Genomic DNA, 17675 nt, shown 5'->3' with positions numbered 1-17675 from the left:
CTCGGCAGAGCAGCCACCCAGAACGGGCCGCAGACGATGCTAGAAAGGCCGCCGGTGGCGGCCTCTGCAACGCCGTTTGCACCCCCTTCCTTATCTGGGAAGTGGCTTTACCGCGTCGCAAGCGTAGAAGCCGGCGTGGTATGCCGATAGGGGCGTTCGGAGCGCCAGCGACAACGTACTGGCGGAGATGACGGAGAGAGTCTAGATTTAAGAGAGGGGGCAACTGCACCATTTGAGAGCATTTTAAAAATTAATGGCAGACACCTCCTGGGCAGATTGGTGCAAGTACGCCTGCATTTGGTTGTCGCGTGGCCAGTGTAGCGAGGAAAATGTGAACGCTTTTAAGTTTCGACTCCTTGCATGCTGCAGTTCGTTGTGCAAACGCGGGCTACAAACCACGTGACTCCGATGAAGCAGTTGCCCGCTCTCTTAAATCTAGGCTCTCTATACCGACGATACACAAGCTTGAGCGCGAACTCGGTGCCGTACGTGCTCCTTTGTTTGCTTTATGCTCCATGTTGGCGTCCGTGGTCGGTGAGGTCGCTCTTGCGCGAAAGTCTTCTTCGCTCAAGCACGGATAGCCGAGGCTGGATTGGACGAGTGCGGTCGTGTTTTTGGGCGCTCCGTGTTTTCGACGTGGAAGACGCCTTGGCACGGACGGACTGCTGGGCCAGAATATCCTCTGAGCTTCTGGGTGAGAAACGCATGTCTCTTTGAAATATTCGGAGACGACAGGAAAGTTTTATCGATTGATTTATATCGCACAAACGAGTGAAGAAACCGGTGGGAGCTAGGCCTAACGCCCAGGCCGAACGCCGCTATGCAGCCGCAACAGGACGAGGATATGGCTAGAGACGAAGATCGTTCTAGAATGCACGACGAGAATAATCGCCGGTATCTTGAGGACCTAGCGAAGCAAAAAAAGGAAGAAGTGGATGCGGACAACGCCGCTAAAGCGGCGGGATGGCAAACTGCCAGGAGTCGAAAGTACAACCGCAAGCTGAAGAAGGAGTTCACCGCGGCGGCTAAAAAGGATAGCCGAACTCACACGATCATACTGAGGGTACGTGAACTAAACGTCAACGGCCTCTCGAGAGGACATCTTTTAGGCGAAATCGCTAAAGCTGTAGGAGTGCAGGTTGCGGAAGCTTTCGCGGAAGACAGCCTATATATAAACAGCACAAGCAACACAATCTCCATTCGCACGGACAACTCTGAGCGAGCAGGCAGGTACGTCGAGATCAAGGAGATCATAAGCAACAACAAGAAGATAGAAGTCCATGGACATGGAGCCATCCCGGGCGAATTTCAGCGAATAGTACTGACTAACGTGTACTACCCGACGGATGTAGTCGACGAAGCCGAACTGTTGAATCACATGGTCAACTGCAACAAGCACACGGTGATCGTAGACGTGAAACGTATGGGAAGATCGATCCTGATTACCTTGGGAACAAGCAAGCTCCCCGCGTACATTAAGTTCTTCGGAGGAGTGTTCCCCTTCCACATCTACCGAGAAACCAAGAGAGCATGCATGAAATGCAGGAGATTAGGGCACAGAATGGACGTATGCCCCCAGAAGGACAACGGAAGGTGCCCGAACTGTGGGGAATTTCACGAACACCCACCAAGAGTCAGAGGTGTAAGAACGGAATACACGTGCACTCCTCGCTGTCTCATATGTGATGGTCAGCACTACACCGCCTGCAGGGAATGCAAGCAAAGATACGTGGAATTTCAGACGCCACGAGAAGCGAGAGAAGGAACCTTACCAAAGAAGACAGACTTCACTGCAACTCTGCCATGCCAAGAACCCAAGGAGGGATATGCGCAAGCACTCCGAAAGCAAGAAACTGACAAGAAGGAAACGGAATTGGATAAGCTCCGCAAGGAGATGGAAAGGAAATTCGACGCCATGCGCATAGAGTATCAAACTCTAAAGAGGGAAAAGCTTGCTGCGGAGAGGGAAATCCAGGAACTTCGACAAAAGCTCCAAGAAGCCACGACCCCGGAGCGACAAGAAGCCGGACCATCTGAAATGCAGACGCAGCCAGTGACACGGGACCCAAGAAAGAACGCGGCACCAGTGACGTAAATGGTAACCGAAGACGCACAATCCGAAGTACGTGTTGCCAAGAAACGAAGAAGCAGAGCCAACTCCGAAACCACGGACGTGTCGGTATGCACAGATGCAGAGGATGGCTCGAACACACGCAAGAGGACGGACGAATTGTACGCAATGATGCGAGACGTGATCAAGGGAATGTCCGCTCTGAACGACAGTGTGAGCACTCAGCAGAACAACGTGAGCGCTCTAAAGAACACTGTGATCGCTCTACAGAACTCGTGCGAGGAAAGATTCCGCAAGATTGAGACGCACATAGGACTGATACCGTCAGCGTCACACGCCCAAAATGGAAGGTAGAGACGGACTCAAGATCTGGCAGTGGAATGCGGGTGGTCTTGGTACCAAGATCAACTCGCTCAAGATGATACTGATGGACAGCAAACCACCACCCGATATACTGGCACTTCAAGAAACGGATACGAACGGCAGTATACCCGGATACGACAAGTTTGACACGGAGCAAGGCACAACGGGGAAAAACATTTGTACGTTCGTCAGGCGAGACTTGGCCGTCAAAAAGCACACAGTCTCGATGGACGGACCCACTAAACTCAGAGTCACCGAAATTCTCCCCAAACGCAAAAAGCAACGAAGTCTGTTCATATGCAACATGTACTCCAGCCCGAAAGACGCATCTGCGGAATGCACGCAGGTTTTCAAAGCACTCAATCAACTGCTAGTAGATAACGCCGCCATAGTGTTAGGGGACTTTAATGCGCACCACACAATATGGGGGTATAGAACGGACTCAGTCAAAGGCAAAGCAATCATAGATGCAGCAGACAGGTACAACGCAGTCCTACTCAACGACGTAACATACCCCACAAGAATAGGCAACAGCGTGCAAAGAAATACTACGCCGGATCTTGCCTTCTCGGTCAACCTGGAAGATGTCTGGAAGAACACGCAAGAGAATTCAGGGAGCGACCACTATATCATTGAAGTTCAGGCTACGCTTCCGGGCTACGCTCCACGCAAGGCAAGAATACAACCCTGCGTAGACTGGGACAAGTTCCGACGAGAGCGCGAAAACAGAGTCTTCACAAGCATCGAGGAATGGAGCGCCACGGTTGTAGAAGACGCGGCGAACGCAACGAGGCAGGTCGAAAACCCCACGCAAGCAGAAACCATCGACTCCAGACTCGGAAATATGTTAGAAGCGTATTATTCTTTATACAACAGATGGAAGAGCACTGGTAAATGCTACAGCAAGCTGAGGAAAAGAGCGTCAAGGTTATATAAAGACATTGAAGACTATGCCAAACAGCTAAACCACCAGAAATGGCAGCAAGTATGCGATGAAGCGCAGAACATGCTCTACACGAAGAGCCCGTGGCATCTGTTTCGCAAGATACTGGCCCCGGAATACACCAACCCGGAAACGCCAAAAATGTCTCATCAAGTTAATGAGAGACTATGTGGGAAACACGGAAGACCTCATTGCCGACCTTTACGCCAGATACCTAGACGCTCCACCGGAAGCAGGGGCAAATGACGTAAGCTACTCAGGAAACAGCAACCCATTATTAGACGCTCCAATCAAGGAACATGAAATAAGACGGGCAGTAGCTAAACTCAAGGTTTCCTCTGCCCCTGGAGAAGACAAAGTCAACAACAGAATGCTAAAGAACCTGGACGACAATTCAGTGCGGTGCCTCACTAATTACTTTAACGAAATCTGGACATCAGGGGTCATTCCAAAGGCCTTCAAACACGCGACGGTGTGTTTCATCCCCAAGCCCGGCAAGCCTCTGACCATCGACAATCTAAGACCAATCTCACTCACCTCGTGCGTGGGTAAGGTACTAGAACGCATCATACAAACAAGGATTCAAGAGTACATGGAAAAACACAACCTATTCACGGAGCACATGTTTGGATTTAGAAAACAGCTATCCACGCAAGATGTGCTTCTCCAACTCAAGGAAGGTGTACACAAGCAGAAATGGACAGCACTAGCTGCACTCGACCTTAGGAAGGCCTTTGATCGAGTCTCTCACGTCGCAATCCTACGACAAGTGTCTGCACTCAATCTGGGCGAGAGAACATTCAACTACATCAAGGATTTCTTACAGAACAGGACGGCCAAAATACAACTAGAAGGAGAGCTAACCGACGAATTAGAAGTCAACGAAGGAAGAGGAACACCCAGGGATTGGTAATATCGCCGCTACTCTTTAAGTTGATAATGATCCCCTTGTCAAGGAAGCTTCAAGAAGTTGAAGGACTCAAACATGCAGTGTACGCCGATGATATAACACTCTGGACTGCTCTGCCGTCACCGTCTAGAAACAACGTTATAAACGCTGGCATAAAGATTGTACGACAAGAAGCGAAAGAGGCTGGACTCGAATGTGCCACCGATAAATCAGTGCTATTAGTCCGGACATCAAAGAATCGCAAGTTAAGAGGGAACGAAGAATTCTACATCAAACTAGAGAGGATGGACATTCCACGAGCGGATCAAGTAAATATTTTAGGGATGATAGTATCTATCGAGGATCGAAACAGAGAAGCGCTCACTAAATTAAGGAAGCAGGCGGATAATGTCGCGCGACTCATAAGGCGCACATCCAAAAGAAGTTACGGACTCAGAGAAATTGGAACGTGTAGGCTAGTGCAAGCCTTCACATTAAGTAGAATAATGTACGCTGCACCCTACATGAACTTAAAGAAGGCAGAGGAAGACTCCCTATATGTCATTATAAAAAGATCTTTCAAGGCTGCGTAGGGGATTAGTCAGAAAACATCCAACGGCGGCCTCAATCAAATGGGGATACAGAACACTTTCGATGAAATGAGAAAGGTACAAAGACAGGTGCAAATCCAGCGACTATCACAAACCCGAACTGGAAGGCGGGTCCTACAGGACATAGGTGTTTTGCTAATGGACCAGGAAATGCAGGAGAAACACTCTATACGACAAGAATGGACTGACACAGTACGGAGTATTCCCCTTCCGAAGAATATCAGTTCGGCGCACAACTCAGGACGAAGGCTAGCTAGAGCCAAAGCTCTGAACAAGCTGCACGAAGGAAAGGTGCACATCTTCCACGCCGATGCTGGACCCTGTCCAGGCAGGCCAGGAAAATGTGTAATAGCAGTACACAATGCGAGACAAGATTCAATGGCCACAATCAGCGCCAAGTCGATAGAGGGAGCCGAGGAAGCAGCCATCGCCCTTGCGAGAGTACAAGCAGCAAGAAGAGGAGAAATGTACGCCATCGTCACAAGCGACTCCAAGAAAGCCATCACCGATACAAGTTTGGGAAGAGTTGGACTAGCAGCATACAAGCTCTACGCCAGAGCCCAGATCAGCAAAGAAGCAAACCATACGTTAACCTGGGTGCCCGGACACTCGGGGCACACAGGAAACGAAACGGCCCACATGCTGGTACTACGCGGTCTTCATCTCCGTACCACTGGCAGAATGGGCCTCCCCACGACAGATGGGGACCATAACTACAGCGCCTCGACAAACACAATGGGGCCTGCAGATTATGGTGAAATCCTCGAGAGACTACGGCTACGAAGACAGACGTTGGCAGCTCCACACAAGAAGCTCAGCCGACTCCAAGAAAGTGCCTGGAGAAGACTCCAACTTCGAAACAACACCACTCCCCACATACTAAAGAGGTCCTGGCCAGACCTCTTTAGTGGCAAGTGTGAGGACTGCGGCAACCAGGAAGAAGGAGCCTGGCGGCACGTGTACTGGGAGTGCCCTGCAAACCCGCTACCTGCCACCCTCCGGGTAGAAGATGGCCTACCGGTATGGGAAACCTTACTGGCCGCCGGAGACCTCGGCACGCAACTGGAAGTCATCTCTAGGGCGCAGAAGATCGAAGACAAGTGGAAGAAACGCCTATGCATGAGACAGTCAAATACCCCCAACCCTTCGAACCCGTAAACTAGACTTCGGTCTATTGTTTGGTTCAATAAAGTTTTCAACGACAACAACGCTCAAGCACCGATTCGGTGAATTATCGCCACTCAACGATGGAGAGTCCTGGCACCGCCGGCATCTCGACAGGGAAGACGGAGGCAATCTCCTTGCCCATAAACGCAAAGAATGCCGTCCACCGCCGGCGTACTCCGCGGCGGCCGTCACAGCTGTCGACACGGTCCTTACGTAGCTCGCGTGATCTTTTCTTGGTCGGATCTTCTCGTAGTTGGCGAGAAGCGTGGCGAGAAGCGGCTCCGATAGCAAGAAGCGGCTCCGATAGAGCAGAGGGCGCGTGCAGGGAACCCTCGACCGCTTAGAGCAAGGTCGATAAAGATATTTCTTTTTTTGTTTTTTTCATGTTACTTGTATGAGCTTAAATACAGGGTGAAACAAGGAGACGGCAGGCTCTTTAAATCGACCGGAAAATTCGGTTTCTTAACCTATCGCGCTACGACTTTGTGCAGCGTTGCCCACAGATGGTGCATTCTTTTTGTAAAATTTGCAAAGAGCGGAACTTACCTGAGGAAAAAGTAAAGAAAGAAAAAGGCTTAGCTCTTATGGTAACGCAGCGACGCCACCGGTCTGCAAACAACACGGCGCCGTTTCGCACGGGAGACAAGAGATGGCGCAAGCGGTCGCGACGACAACTGCCGCCCAAGAACAAGAAGACGACACCGAGAGCCGGCGTGATTAGCAGACAAGGAACTGCAGTTCCTTGTTGTTACCGAGCCTGTTTTTGTTTCTGCGACTGTCGCCGTCCGCGTAACGCGCTCCGCTTTTGAGTCGAAAAGATTGTCTGCTAAAGACGCTGGTCCTCGGCGCCGTATGCTCGTTCGTTGGCGGCGTTCGTTGCGCCATCTCTTGTGTCTTGTGCGAAACGGCGCCGTGTTGTTTGCAGACCGGTGGCGTCGCTGCGTTTCCATAGGAGCTAAGCCTTTTTCTTTCTTTACTTTTTTCTCAGGTAAGTTCGCTCTTCGCAAATTTTACAAAAAGAAATGCACCATCTGTGGGCAACACTGCACAAAGTCGTAGCGCGATAGGTTAAGAAACCGAATTTTCCGATCGATTTAAAGAGCCTGGCGTCTCCTTGTTTCACCCTGTATAGCGAAGAAGCGGATATAGCAAAGCGATTTCCAATTTCCGTTGACTTCGGTATAATCCAACTCGACAGTATTTTAAATAGTGAAAATTGTAAATTTATATGACTTGCGAATTAATATAATGCAATTCATGTGCCATCTGGCAGTGTTGTGTGGTAAGCAGGCATGGCCAAATATTACTTTGACATGTGCGTTCTACAAAAAAATTTATATGTCGTATTATCTGATATCACTGTAAAAATATTCCAACAGGTTGACCAGCTTATTTCGTATTATGTTATGTGATACAGGGATTGCATGTATCTGAATGGGTATACTCGTATTCATACCGAACCTCTATTTGTACAGCACCTATGTGCACATAGGTTTTCACGGATTTCTACCAGACACCTATGCGTGCAGGAACTTTATACAGACAGGCCTTCCTGCATGTATACAGGTAAACCTGTTAAAAAAATAGCATACAATTCACCTAGGTAAAATCGCTTAAAATATGATCTACAACCGACAGAAAAAATTGCCCAAGAACAATAAAATGTGCACCAAAAATAACAAAATGTAATGAAAACTGACATTTATTATCTTTAAAGAATGTATCATACATGTACACCACGCCAAATGTTTGTTAAGTCTAATCTTTCTGTTTATCAAGACATACATTCTGGAAAAAAAAACACAACTTTCTAGGCATGATCGTTGGTATACTGCAAAATATCCAAAGGAATTCACTAATACCCCGAGAACTTTTCCTCCTAGATAAAAGGAATAATAAAACACAGAGGACGAAACACAGACGACTATATTGTTTCAGACTCTACCTTTCCAAAGCGGCTGAGCATATTGTTTTATGAATCGGTTTAAAGTGTGAAGGAGTTTTTACACTTTTACGAGTTAATTAGATGCCCTCAATATATCTCTAATAACCCCCCCCCCCCCCCCCAAGAAGTCAGGGCCATGACAAAGAGGTAAAGAGACATTCGCCTAAGTTTCGGAGCGCGTGTTTTTATTCTGCTTCACCTCGTGCTTCCTGTCGTGAATTTCCTCATTAGGGGCAAGATGTAGTGTGATCCAGTGACCCTCCCAAAGTACATTAAGAGGTTTAACTATGCGGAGTGGGTCAAATGGTAGCGGCTCCTTTAAAAGAGATCCGTAAACTAGCATCCGCCCACATCTGGTTGCATATGGCTTCCATGTGTCTTTGGATATACATATTGTAGCGGTTGAACAGCTCCTCCAGATATTTGTTGATCATCTGGGGCTGTCAGACGTGTGGCGCCTCATTACTTCCGCACCCTCTTCGCGTAGACGAGCGTCCAGCAGTGATCCGCCCACGGCAAGCGCTTGTAAAACTTGGCGTCTCCCCGAAGCCCCGAAATGTCTTTGCGGCCATTTATGGACCCATGCTGAATGCGCTTACACGCAAATTGCGCGTCGCACACAAAGATGCATTACGTTGCCTAAATCGAAGAAAGTTGAAGCAGTCTGCCTAGCTGAATATAGATTACGTTCCTTTCCCTTAGAACTCTACGAAGTAGAACCACTTAATAAACTGCGCTTAGAGTATCGACATTACAATTCTTGATTGTCTTGTGAGTGCCAACCTTTTTCATTTAGTGCAGAGCGGCGTCATTGACGCTAGTTGGTCTTCTGGCACGCGGCCTCGCGACCTTTACATGTAGTATACGGAAGCTCAACCGATATTGTTTTGCTATTTCACAGACTCTTCTAACTTTTCTGGACAGCGGAAAAGTGTTTCCAATTTCAGACATAGCTTCAGATAACTGGAAACGATAATCAGAAACAACGAAATTGTTGAAGTGTCTTTAATCTGAAGCATACCTTACTTAGTGGCTCTACTGCGGACAAGCCTTGAGTGACCCCGCATATTAAAGCGAAAATGGCGATAGAAATCCAGCGTTTATTTCAAGCAATGCTGAATGAAAATCACAATCTCACAATTGGAAGCCAGCAAGAGCGCAGTGTGAGTCGTGAAAACTGTATTATATCTGCAAGGTCAATTAGTTCAACAATATAAACCCTTCTGAGTTTCCTACGTGTCCCCGGCGGTGCAATCCTGGAATCCGCACAGAACTCCAGCAATGTAGCCCCCCCCCCCCCCCCCCCTTTCGTTCTGCACCTCACCAAATACTGTTGGAGGACACTTGGTCAAGGGTGATCCCGTGAGTCACGTGAGCTTGTACTGCAGACTATTTTGAAAACTTTATTGTTCTCTTTCTTTTGTTATCTTCGTTTGCTTCACCCCTTCGGCAGGAAGGCGTGAAAACGCCCCTTTCCGCCGAAGGAATGTTTTGAGTTTTAACAAACACCCCATTCAGGTTCTCATCTTGTTGTAAATTCTGAAAGCCGTTAACGATACAGCTGAAGAAAATAACCTTTGGTTATGATACTTTCCCTGTTTCCTGGACTTGATGCTGAGTGGCCAGCAATGAACATTGTGTGTCTCACATTCTTCTAATAAACCAAATCCTTCTTTGGGAAATCTGAGCAAAGCCATCGCCCTCAACCTTTTCGCAATTTAGAGATATGGAGAACAGGCAGTGCTCAACAAGGTGGAGTTTTAAAGCATCATAAAAATGATTGACGAACAGCCAAAAATATCCTCCTTTATTGCAAACCTGCTGGCTGGACTATATCTCAATGTTTCTCCCAGTAAATACGTATTCATTCAAATCATTTTTAAGCTGAAGTACTTTGTACTTAGCAGATATGAAAAACTCTCGACGAAGTTGACCCTTTAACTCATCTTAGCTACAAAATCACTCATGCAGTGGATTCTGAGGCCCTCTTTCGTCGAGCTACTCAGGATATTTTTGTCAAGTTTCCCCGGCCCATAAAATTGTCAATGTAAATCGACTGGCAATCATGAAAAACGATTTCGAAACTCCCAAGTGGTAATTGGTGGTCACACTTTAAAGACCGACATCGCCAGTGATCGTTATGGTCGGCGACCTTATTATCGCGTTTGAATCCACGAGCTAAAAAAAAATTGAGCTGATCTCAAACAAACGATACGAGCAAGTAATAAAGATGCCATAGAATTGTGGCATGTGCAAAGTGCTAAAGCAAGGAACATGATTCTGAATGTTGTTTTATTTTGTATTCCGTTCTCAAAGCTGAAATGACACGCATATGTGAAACTATTCTGCGAGATCAATATGTTTTTCCGTCGGAACTTTGGAACGAATTGACGGTCTGTTCCGCTGCCTTCATGGAGTTCAGTTAAAGTAGCCAAACCGTGGCTCAGAACCCTCCTCTGCATTCTTCACAACACGATCCATCAGAAGGTCAACGTGATATGAAATATTGCTCGCCAGCCAAACATATATGGTATATCAATACTTGTTTTACTTTTTTTTCGCAAATACCGCGTATAACAAGCAAACATGTTATTTCTGAATTTGCTTCTTGTTTTCAAGTATGTAGTTTCGCTCTCTCGTGTTTGGTATTAAATAGTGCCGCCTTTTATTACAAAACAAAATTAAAACAAAAACACTAAACATTTTGCTCAGTAAATACCAATTGTTCAAAAGCAAGTCGAGCACACATCGTTAAAGATTTCTCCGCATGTCTACTTGTCGGAATACGAGAGCGGCTTAGCGGTTCCACGCTTATCTTCCGCGACCGCACGCCACGAAACCGCCGCCGTTGAATGACCTTTAGACGACAGCAGGCCTTCGATTTACGTCATGGAAAAAGATGTAACTTGCAATGCCTTGTGTTTCATTGCGTATTGTGCGGAAGAAACACGTGTTGCAACGGAAGTCTGGACACTGCTGGAGCCAGACTTGCAAACGCCAGCTGAAAAACTGCTATTCAACATAGACGCGTGGAGGAATTGAGTGTTAAATAAATATGACGTGTATACTCTTGGCCTATGCTCGAGTCAGGTGCAGATCAAATGAATCACTCTGCACAGTCGCACTTTTCGCGTGTTTGTGTTTTTTTTTTCAACCTATGTATATTGATAAGTGTAATAACGAAAACGGCTTGACATAACAAAAATAACAATTTAATTAAACGTTTCGCCTCCCATGCGGGAGGCATCTTCAGTAGAGCACAGAGCGAGTGAGAGTCGCACAAAAAAGTTCGGCTATTTAGGCATAAAGTTTGTGTACACCTCCGGCAGGGGGCCACGGTTCTTGTTTACCAGCGATGAATCACTTCCGCGTTTGTCGTTCTGTATGAACCAAGATTCCAGCAGCTTCCTCGGTCCCCACCTTTGATCCCTCGCCAAGGTCGATGCCTTGTCAAAGTCAAATTGATGTCCTGACGTCCATGTGTGGTCGACGAGTTCGGACTTGAAGCGGGTGGCGTTCGTGGAATTGGCGACATCCCGTGCGTGTTCTTTTAGTCTTGTTTTTCTTTTTCGTCCCGTCTCTCCAATGTAGGAAGCGTCACATTCCTTGCACTGCACCTGGTAGATCACGCCCCTTTCTGCCTCTGGTGGGGTCGGGTCTTTTGGCTTGGAGATAACATTGGCAATAGTTCTGTAGGGTTTGTATACACTTCGTACCCCTAACGGCCTAAGGGCGCGTCCCAATGCCTCCGAAACCTCCTTAAAGGAATTGTCCGGTCTAAACCGGAAGTACTTAAGTTTTGGCGCTCGTTAGGTCTAGGGAGACTTCATACAGACAAATGCAATTTTTATTTTGATATATAATGTCCGGATAATAATTAAAGTAGTCATGAGCGTGTGTACAAAACTTCACCCCGAATTTCGCCAGTGTCAATGGCTGACATGCTGCCGTTACGCATGACGTAGCATCAGGGATGGGAACGGCGTTTTTGCTGGCACCTGTGAACGCCGGCGTTTGATTATGAGCTTTGATGAGTGGTTTGTATTTTGTTTCTATTTGTGTTCTATTTTAGGCTGTTCTATGTTCAAATACGTTTTTTTTTTCATGGCAAAAGCTTGCGACCTTATCGGGATATGACGCGAAAATTACCGCGAGCTTCGAGCAACTGATCGTGAGTTCCTCGGATTGAGCTACCACACCTTTTTGAAGACGATTGCTCTTTGTCCCTATTTTTTTCGGTATCTGTTACCGAGCAATGCATAAATAGTGAAGGTAACCCGCAATTTCAAGTTATTATATGCCTAACAGGCTCAACGCTACGATTGTTATCAGTTGACCATTGTATGACGATTCCGTGACTGCGAGTGCGACTGTGCCTTCGTCTCAGTGTGTACGCGTATCTGCATTTTATCTTTCTTCGTGTTTGTGACTGAAACGGGGTTTGCCAACCAGTGATGGCCAGGGAGAGCTCGTCCTTCCAAGGTGGATGTCAGTCGCGCGGCACTTGTGTGATGTCAAACATCGCCAGCCCATCCAATGCACCCAGTGTGTTTTTGTTTTGTTTTTCACGGGGATGGCTTTAATGCGCTCTAAATTGTGGAGGGTGAATTCGTTGCGTTTTGGTTTTAGAGATCGTGCTGCACCTCTGCTCTGATATCCCTAAATTTTCCGCAGACGAGCAGACCTTTACGGCTGGAGACCTTTTATGGCGTTCTCAGTCGCTTCGCTTCCAACTCTGTCGGCTATTGCAACGAAGGACGGGGGGCAAGTTCTGCTATGCAGGAAATCAAGACTGTAAATTCATTGTGCGCTGGTGTCTCTCAAAACATACTATTCTAAAATATTGATGCATATGTCCTTGCTACTTTGGAAGCTTGATGTACCATTCCACTTTGTACTCTTCATTTTTGCCCCTGAAAAAGCACCCATTTCCCAGCTTTCCAAGATGATCTCTAAGTTCTCGGTGGTTGCTTCATTGCAACACATGTCCCTGCTACTTTGGAAGCTTGATGTACCATTGTACTTTGTACTCTTCATTTTTGCCCTGGAAGAAACGCCCATTTCCCAGCTTTCCAAGATGATCTCTAAGTTCTGGGTGGTTGCTTCCTTGCAATTTCATGGTATATACATTGCAACATTGCATTTTATCTCTAATGTTGATAGAAAGATTCGTCCTGTAGAGGATGGCCAAAGACGCAGCCGAAGTCATCATGGTTCTCCCAGTTGCAACTTGTAGTCGAAAGAGGAAGCAGACAGCCTGCTCACTTCTGCACCAGTGCCAGCGATAAATTGAAAACATGCAAGTGTGTCGCAGGCACAGAACAGGCGGCTGGCGGGCTGACCAGAAGCACTTTCTGCCATCAGTGTTGATCCTCCACATTTATTATTTATAAACAAGGGAGAGTGTTACATATGGCTTTGCCCCCCCCCCCTCCCCCCCCCCCCCCAACTCTGCAATGGGACCACACTTCCACTGGTCACTGGAGTTGGAAGTGCGGCGAGAGGACAAGGGAACACGATAGGTAATATATATTGTCTCAATCTGGCTGATTGGTCTTGGGGAGGTTGCAAGGTGGTGATGGATTTTCTACTCCATCGTTTCACTTGCCATGTCCCAACTGTGCAAGGCATTTGTGACTGTATGAACAGTGGGCACGGAACAATCAGCAGTTTGGTTTGCTAGCACCGCAAAATGATTCAGCAGCATGTGTTCTGCAGTAGCAAGAATCATTCTTGGCCCTTCTAAAAAGCTCTTGCCAAAAGAGCTCTCACTAAAATGTATCATGACCATTGGGACTTCTGCAAGTCCAGCAGCCGACACATTTGTTGAAGGAGCTACAGGGGTCGGTAGACCCAAGCTCTTGTTCAATCATTATCTGTTGGATTTGCAAATGTCCCAATTAGGAGGACAAGACCGACCTGGAATGAACTTGCAGTCCTGGTACTGCCTTACTTTACACCGCTGCTGCGGGAGGGGTGCATCACTCGCAACAAACTATTTTGGGTCTTATGCCTTCACCGAGTTGTTGGAAGTTCATGCACGAATGATGGAACACTACAACCATCAGCAGTGGAAACAGACAATAGCAGGTTTGTAATTAGGACCAAGTACATTTGACTTGGGGGAATATTGGTATGTTACTCGAAACTAAAGTAGTAGGCAAGTTTTAATTTCACTCTCGGTGCAAAAAATGATAAAAAAATGTGATAGTAGCTTTAATACTTTCTGTAATAATGCCATTTCCTTCTAGAAAGCTTAAAAAAATTGGGTTGTTTGGTATGTTTATACAGTTTAGAACTTGGTCTGCCTCACAGGGGCGACGAGTCTCCCAGCTGTAGATGAGCAATTTAGCCAGTGCAGTACAACCGCTAGCCTGGGGTCTTTGACGTGCATATAGCGTTGTACGTCGAAAGGAAGTATTGGAGTGTATTATATGGGACAAAAGGGTGAATGGTGATACCCTTTTTTTTAAAGTGTACTAAGTATGCTTTTTTATGTTGTTTTTTGCCAAGAAAACCCAGGGAACAAAGTTTATAAACTTCGCTAATACAAAGATGTAATACTGACACTACATGATTGGCTTCACCTTCATGATTATGTTTTATAGGTTCCCAATCGTACGATTTCGTTGATTTTATGATAGATTGATAATGTTGCATAACCGAATAATAAGCATAACTCAACTGAAACGTTTACTTTTAGCCGAGTCATGGGCTTTTGGTGTTGAAAACGGGACCCCCGTATTATATTTTTTCTTATTAAGGGGGTTGCTTTTTTAAAAGATTGCTTTTTTAAAAAAGCAATCTTTTTGAAAAATAGTCCTATCATCTTTTATAACTCCTCAAGAATGCTGTCAAAAAGTTTTATTCTTGTAGGTAAAGTATTTATTCCAAAATCAATTATTTTTATGCACCGAGGGCCGAGCGCGCTTCGTATAAACGCTCGCGGTCGCACGAATTTGCCATTCTCGAAGCGCACTCGCTCCGCGTTTATTAAACCTAGCACAGACAGGCACCCCTCATTGGAAAGAGTGCCTAACCTTCCTTCTTTCAGTATAGAGCTCTTTGCGAGACATTGGGCTCACCAAACCTGAAACCCGATAGAAAACAACACTGCGCACTCTCTCATCGGCCACACTGGTGAAGAAGGAACTCTGATTCGCTCAAACCTACCACGTGACCCCATACTCCGTGCAGCGTGGCGTGTATGCCAGTCCCCTGCATTCATACCCCACCGACGAGAAGCCAATATATATCGCTTGTTGCACTGGAATGGACTCCTGGAGCCACTTTAACCGAAGCAAGGCTCTCGAGGAAGCGGGAGAATCACCAGCATCTCGGCCACATAAGCCAGCCTTCTCCAAAGAGATAGCGAAGGGGCTAGTCCCCTTGTACAACTGCTTAGCACGGAGGGATTTGCTTGAAAAGTGTTCCCAGATGAAAATCCAGAACGCGAGTGATTCTTTCAACGCCTTGATTTTGAAGTGGTGCCCAAATGTCGCGTCTCTAAGTACTGTCGAGTGTGCCGTGGTTCTCGCAGTCTTCAACCTGGACCCAGGTTGAAGACTGCGAGGCTTTGAGAAAGTTTCTTTAGGCTTTGAGAAAGTTCTTTTGGAGATGGGGACTGAGCCAGGGAGCCACCAGACATCAAAGGCCGTGAAGGTCACTCGGACCAAGGTTGCAAAGGCCCAAGTGAAGGCACTCGAGTCCTCGGAGGCATCGCGCAAGAGACAAAAGATGGAAGCTGTGGCCGAAGCACAGAAGGTCAATGCATAGGAGAGACTGTCGTACGTGGCTAGAGCATTCTAGGTCAAGTGGCAAGTGCCATCTAAAGTGGAACATAATAGGGATTTTTAAACTCGTTTTCCTCAGCTTCATGTTTTGACCATTTTTTAATCGCTCAAAAACTATCGTTCGATAACTGAAGTACATACCTTCGTAACCGCTGTGCGGTTTTTCTGGAGTGAACTTTACTAGAGAGCTCGATTATGTGCTTACTTTTTCAATATCGTTATTTATTTAATGAGAAAATGTAGACTTTTGTAACAGTAAAAAAAAAAATGAATGAAATTAACCCCTTTTTTTAAATTCACTTTAACGCTAAATATGGCGCTAAAAATAATTTGAAACTCACTACCGATTAGTCTAGTCACTCGTCCTTATATACAAGGAAACATATTGTGACATTTTGGCACTGTTTTGTAGCGATAGTTTTTTTTTTTCTCTCGGCACTACTATAATATGTTTGACATACAAGGCTATAACTTGGCACACAATTGACCTTTTCAGATGAAAGTTCGTGTGGCCTCCCAAGTCTGCATGCCTAGTACGCCCTGCGAACTTCATTAAAATAGCACCAGTACTTAAAAAGTAGACCCTTTAACTGTGTGCCTCCCCTTAAGTTCAACTTCCAGCCCGCCTTACCTTTCATTGTTTTTTCGTACTCTAGAAGCCAGCTTCAGGCATCATAAAAAACAACAACAATTAACGCGTCTCGCAAGAACGAACAGGCTTCACTTTTAGTCTGCTTTTTTTTCCCGCAGTTTCGAGTTTTGTCTCTCGAGGCCGTTGATATAAGCCATAATCAGTCTAGTTCATCGGTAGGTCTGGTAGATGGTATTGGATAGAGTCATTAGTAATATTTACTGGATTTGAATCACGCCTTCTTCTCCGTCGTTTTTTTCTCCCACCATAAACTTTGTTATTAATTACTTGACTTGATCCTATGTACTTGGGCGTGTCACACCATGTGTGAAGAGATGAAGCAACGATGGACACGTGTAGGTTTTAGAATGCAAGTATAAAGTATCTTTGCCCAAGCGTAGTATCGAGTACGTTTTCGTACACGGCCTTCGTGGGCTGGACTCTGGACGAAAGTCTAGTACTAGTGCTGGTTAACGTGTCGTCTGGATGGAACTCTAGTAACGGTTAACCTTCCGTCTGGACGGAACTCTACTAATGATTAACGCTCTGTCTGGACGGAACTTTAGTGGTGGTTAACATTCCGTCTGGACAAAATGCAAGGGGTGGTTATTGTTTTGTCGAAACGGAACGCTATCCCTAGCCTTGTAACTTTGTCCCACGAAGCATCAATGTGCGACAATGGTGGGACGAGGCAGTCATCGCTTACCTGTTTTACCACGCGGTCGATCGCAAACAACGAGACCTGGCATGAACAACCTGTTTCAGAAAGCAATAAATACTTCTTTGGGGGCTCGGTGTCAGTGGGCACCATTCATTTAATAACGTCAGAGGAAATCCGGTGAGGTGGTTAGGTGGTGGTGTCACTCGAGAGTGTGGTAAGCACTGCATGTCCACGCCCCATCTCAAAAATCATTGCGAGGGAAGCTCACACCGCCACGAGTTGTCGGCGGAACAACAGGCGAATTCTCACGTCATCACATCGAATCTATCGCGCACAAAAGCGGATACTCACATAAAGTTGCGACGGGAGAGACGTGACACGGAGCAGAGATATCACTGCGAGAAGCCGGCGGTAGTACACCCTGCCAACCCCGCGCTCGGCGATACCGGCGTTGCCGGCGTCCGAGACAGCGTTCGTTCATCAAGCACGCGAAGCGCACGTGATTAGTGGCGGGAACAGAGCGCGCTCCGTGATTGGCCAGGCCCAGAATACGGGTGCCTACGTCACAATCCGGACGACTACGTCTCAATACACCCGTAGA

The 17675-nt window shown here is 46.6% G+C and overlaps 1 pseudogene; it reads left to right on the top strand.

The window, feature by feature from the left end:
- Positions 1–820: 820 nt before the first annotated feature.
- LOC120838836 lies at positions 821–1686 on the top strand (annotated as a pseudogene).
- The last annotated feature ends 15989 nt before the right edge of the window (positions 1687–17675 follow it).

Source organism: Ixodes scapularis, unplaced genomic scaffold, assembly GCF_016920785.2.
Source record: "Ixodes scapularis isolate PalLabHiFi unplaced genomic scaffold, ASM1692078v2 PGA_scaffold2__306_contigs__length_199485367, whole genome shotgun sequence".
NCBI lineage: Eukaryota > Metazoa > Arthropoda > Arachnida > Ixodida > Ixodidae > Ixodes > Ixodes scapularis.
Note: the sequence above shows the minus strand (reverse complement) of the source record. Positions and strands in the feature narration are given on the sequence as shown.